This window comes from Rhipicephalus microplus, unplaced genomic scaffold (assembly GCF_043290135.1).
Source record: "Rhipicephalus microplus isolate Deutch F79 unplaced genomic scaffold, USDA_Rmic scaffold_246, whole genome shotgun sequence".
Taxonomy (NCBI): domain Eukaryota; kingdom Metazoa; phylum Arthropoda; class Arachnida; order Ixodida; family Ixodidae; genus Rhipicephalus; species Rhipicephalus microplus.
Window position 1 is genome coordinate 237501 of NW_027464817.1, and position 4860 is coordinate 242360.

Genomic DNA, 4860 nt, shown 5'->3' on the forward strand with positions numbered 1-4860 from the left:
CCCGGTCTACGGGACACCCTGCTTACTTCGAGGGCAACAAGCGCAACGCAAGGCTGCGATCTCGCGCACTTTGCGCACGGCTGGAGAAGCTTTGCTGGCCGGCTTTCGCTCCTCGTGTTTACCGTGCGTTAAAGTTGCGCGTCCGTGGCTCTCGCAGCTCTTGCGCGCCCGGTCGCAGAGAGGAGTACGCAACCTCGACCGCACTTTCCCTGCAGGCTTCCTTCCGACTCGAAGTCCTGCGGCGGTCTCAACGAGGTGCCACATCCTCAATGCAGTCGGTCGCCCCCGTTTCGGTTGGGCTCTGGCACGACGGTCGCCACCGTCTCGCCCTTGAGTGGCCGCTGTTGGCGCTCGCTGTGAGGTGTTCAGCGTGCTGTCCGTGTTGCCGACGCGGTCAAAACGAGTCGACGGCTCACGTTCCCTTGTGCGCCGAAGGCTCTCTTGATATGTGATCCGACCCTCAGACAGACGAAGCCAAGGGAAGACCCAAGGCCGCAATGTGCGTTCAAAGAATCAGTGCTCAGTGTGTCCTGCAATTCACACCAAGTCTCGCAGCTGGCTGCGTTCTTCATCGACCCGAGAACCGAGTGATCCACCGCTTAGAGTCGTGAAAAAGTGTTTGTTCAATTCCGTACAGTCAAAACCAAACGTTTCTGGCACTCGGCCAAACAGTGGCCAAGAAGGGCGCTTTTCAGCGCACGCTTGGACTCCAAAACTCTGCCGCGCCTTTTTCGGCTGCCGCAAATCGAGCAAACGGTGTGTTTCGGACGGCGTTTCGCTTTCGCTACTTGCGAGTGCTTTCGTGGTCCACCCCTCTATAAATACTCGGGAGGCGTCGAAGCCGGTTCTCCAAGCCGGACCCGTAGGTATCGTTGTGTGCTCGCTCTCATTGGCCCGCCTAACCAGAAAATGCCTGCGGTACACCCATTTGGATAAGAGTGCACGCAGATGCGGGCCTCGACGGCTACACATTTCCTCGGGCGGCCGCCTCCCGGCCTCCGTGGAGCGCGGGATGCACGGTCCCATCGACAAGCCTCTCCCGTTTTTACCGTGGCGTCGCGGTTCACCACGGCAGGCGGGTCGGTCTCCTCCGCATAAAAAGGGGGACCCCCGCTTTTTGTTCCACGAAATCGCACAAGCTTTTTTCGCATCCACGGTTTGCCACCGCACACCAAAATGCCGATCCGGCTGCCTACTTTAGCCAACAGGTGGAGCCAGGCGCGCCGTACTTGCGCGGCACTTCCCACGTCCACCGAAGTCGGTGCCAAGGACCACTTTCGGCGCCGGAGCCGCGTACGAGCCTACTCGAGGCGGAAGAACGAAGCCAGCAAGGGCCTGGCCGCAAGTGCGTTCAATTGTCGGGACGTCCAAGTCCCTCGTTCTTCCGTGCTTCCTCTTTCGGCAAGTCGTTGCGGCACCTTCCCAAAGCGCGCAGACCCGCTAATCGCGACGAGCGCGACGTGGCCGTGCCGCCTTTCCCTCGGCAGCAAGCAAAACGCCTGGCAACGTCGACGCTCCCCTAACCGCGATCTCGCACCGTGTTTCGTGTGGCGAATTCAAAAGCCGGCCGGCGCTGCTGCAACCATTACGGTCGGTACGCATACGCCGCGGAGGGCGGGACGGTCATCGGAGCGTGCGGTTCCTCCATCGAGTACTGCGCACCTCGGCCGTCGCATCGCCGTGCCATGACCGGCCGCGCGTCAACGCGAACCGGTGCCAGCGAGATCCCTCGCCTGCAAGAACCGACCGGCAGCCTCCGTCACCCGAGGACGCGGAGGCGCTTGCCGCGGACGGCGGGACGGTATGCACTGGTGCACAGCGGACCCGTCACATCGCCAGTTCCTTGACCGACCGCCGACGCTTGTGCCGTTCCTCTCGTACTTGGCAGTCGCCGCGCGATTGTCGGGTCTCGTTCTTGCACGCTCGAACGGTCGGGAGGGCACTCGGCTGGCGTTTCGGGAACGCGCAGCCTCGCCTTCTACCGACGTAACCACGACTCGCCGTTCGCGCTCCGCCGCTCCTGTTTACAGTACTAGGCGGTCCCGCAGCGGTCGGGTCGCGCATTTCGAGCGCTTCGAGCCACGGTGCAGTGGCGGGTCGAAAGCCGACCTATGAGTGCGTTGCGCCGTTTGTACCCGCGTCCGCCACCTGGCCGACCGTCCAAGGTCGCGGTGTTGGCGTCCGCTGGGCGCAACAATTTGTCACGGGGTGCCGCTCCACATTCAGGCAGCCCCGTGGGGAAAAGCCGACCCCGCGTCCAAACGGGGTCAGCGGCAGAAAGTGTCGGGCGCAGACGCAGCTGAGGCGCTCACCCTTCACAATCCGTTAATGATCCTTCCGCAGGTTCACCTACGGAAACCTTGTTACGACTTTTACTTCCTCTAAATGATCAAGTTTGGTCATCTTTCCAACAGACCGGCGCAACCGAAAGGCCGCGCCGGACATCGGTCCGAAGACCTCACTAAATCATTCAATCGGTAGTAGCGACGGGCGGTGTGTACAAAGGGCAGGGACGTAATCAACGCGAGCTTATGACTCGCGCTTACTGGGAATTCCTCGTTCAAGGGGAACAATTGCAAGCCCCTATCCCAATCACGAAAGAAGTTCCACGGGTTACCCAGTCTTTTCAGACAGGGATAAAGACACGCTGCTTCCTTCAGTGTAGCGCGCGTGCGGCCCCGGACATCTAAGGGCATCACAGACCTGTTATTGCTCTGTTTCGTGCGGCTAGGAGCCGCTTGTCCCTCTAAGAAGGTTGTAAGGTGCTGGGAACCCCGCACCTATTTAATAGGCTAGAGTCTCGTTCGTTATCGGAATTAACCAGACAAATCGCTCCACCAACTAAGAACGGCCATGCACCACCATCCACCGAATCAAGAAAGAGCTCTCAATCTGTCAATCCTCCCAGTGTCCGGGCCGGGTAAGTTTTCCCGTGTTGAGTCAAATTAAGCCGCAGGCTCCACTCCTGGTGGTGCCCTTCCGTCAATTCCTTTAAGTTTCAGCTTTGCAACCATACTTCCCCCGGAACCCAAATACTTTGGTTTCCCGGAAGCTGCCCGCCGAGTCATTTGAGTAACTCAGGCGGATCGCTGGTTGGCATCGTTTATGGTCAGAACTAGGGCGGTATCTGATCGCCTTCGAACCTCTGACTTTCGTTCTTGATCAATGAAAACATTCTTGGCAAATGCTTTCGCAGTAGTTCGTCTTGCGACGGTCCAAGAATTTCACCTCTAGCGCCGCAATACGAATGCCCCCGTCCGTCCCTCTTAATCATTACCTCGTATTCCAAAAACCAACAGAACAGAAACGAGGTCTTGTTCTATTATTCCATGCAAGTTTATTCAGGCGACTCGCCTGCGTTGAGCACTCTAATTTTTTCAAAGTAAAAGCACCGGCCATCTCGAGGCACACAATGAAGTGCACCAAGAAAGAACCGGCATGATGTTCAGTCCGAGCCGTCGCATCGGGTAGATGCACTACTCGTCTGGAACTGAGATCCAACTACGAGCTTTTTAACCGCAGCAGCTTTAGTATACGCTATTGGAGCTGGAATTACCGCGGCTGCTGGCACCAGACTTGCCCTCCAATTGATCCTCGTTAAAGGATTTAGAGTGTACTCATTTCAATTACGGGGCCTCAAAAGAGTCCCGTATTGTTATTTTTCGTCACTACCTCCCCGTGCCGGGAGTGGGTAATTTGCGCGCCTGCTGCCTTCCTTGGATGTGGTAGCCGTTTCTCAGGCTCCCTCTCCGGAATCGAACCCTGATTCTCCGTTACCCGTAACAACCATGGTAAGCAAGTAACCTACCATCGAAAGTTGATAAGGCAGACACTTGAAAGAAACGTCGCCGGCTCGTGGCCATGCGATCAGCACAAAGTTATCCAGAGTCACCACACAATACGGGCCGAAACCCGATCGATCTTGGTCTAATAAAAGCACCCGTTACCCAAAGGGCTCCAGGCTCACTGCATGTATTAGCTCTAGAATTGCCACAGTTATCCAAGTAGGAAGAAACGATCTAAGGAACCATAACTGATTTAATGAGCCATTCGCGGTTTCGCCTTATTTCGGCATGTACTTAGACATGCATGGCTTAATCTTTGAGACAAGCATATGATTACTGGCAGGATCAACCAGGTAATCGTTCGACTGCGCGTCCGTCCTCGCCTTCGGCGGGCCGGACGCAGTCTGTGTGCGGCGGAGGCCACCTTCAGGCGCCCCAACACGCTTATTTTGCACTCCGAGATGACGGCGTTCGAGCTCGCTACGGCACAACCTTCCCGAAAGACGAGTGGGAGCCGTGCGGCAAGAAGCACGTTCATGCTCGCTCTTTTTCGTTGCATCGACTCGGTCGCGCCGTGCGGGTTGCCCAAGCCCGCTGCACTGTCGGTGGACCGGCCGGAACTAGCAACGGAGCCGAGACTGCAAAGCCGCCAGACGACGGGTCACGCCCGCGTCTTCGGCGCTTTCGCATCTGAATCGCCCGAGGACGACACGGAACACACCTCGATATCGTGGTAAAACGGCACCGTCCGACAACCAGCCCCTAACGCATCAAGCGGATGAGGCTGCAGACGACTGCCGTGGATTCCCTGGAGCAGACCCGAGGACACGCTTGACGAGGCCGAAGCCCGCCGCATATCAGACACCCGGTCGCTTTCGCGTACGCCGCTCACGAGAACCCCCACATAATAGCAGCGATAAGTACCCAGACCTCCTTGGGCACTAATACGAGCGTACTCGAGAAAATTTCACCGCGGGTGTGCCCCGAAACGTGTGGCACGTTGAGCGTGCCACAAGTCTACGTCGCTCTCAAACCCGCCGAGGTCGTAGAATTTGCGACCCTACTCACGAAATTC

General features: G+C 57.6%; 2 non-coding genes across 2 annotated transcripts; both read right to left on the bottom strand.

Moving 5' to 3' along the window:
• Window positions 1-454: 454 nt before the first annotated feature.
• LOC142792824 (5.8S ribosomal RNA) lies at window positions 455-607 on the bottom strand. Its single transcript, XR_012891236.1, has one exon. It is a non-coding gene; the product is annotated as a 5.8S ribosomal RNA (ribosomal RNA).
• A 1719-nt stretch (window positions 608-2326) lies between these two features.
• On the bottom strand, window positions 2327-4141 carry LOC142792832 (small subunit ribosomal RNA). Its single transcript, XR_012891243.1, has one exon. It is a non-coding gene; the product is annotated as a small subunit ribosomal RNA (ribosomal RNA).
• Window positions 4142-4860: the final 719 nt, after the last annotated feature.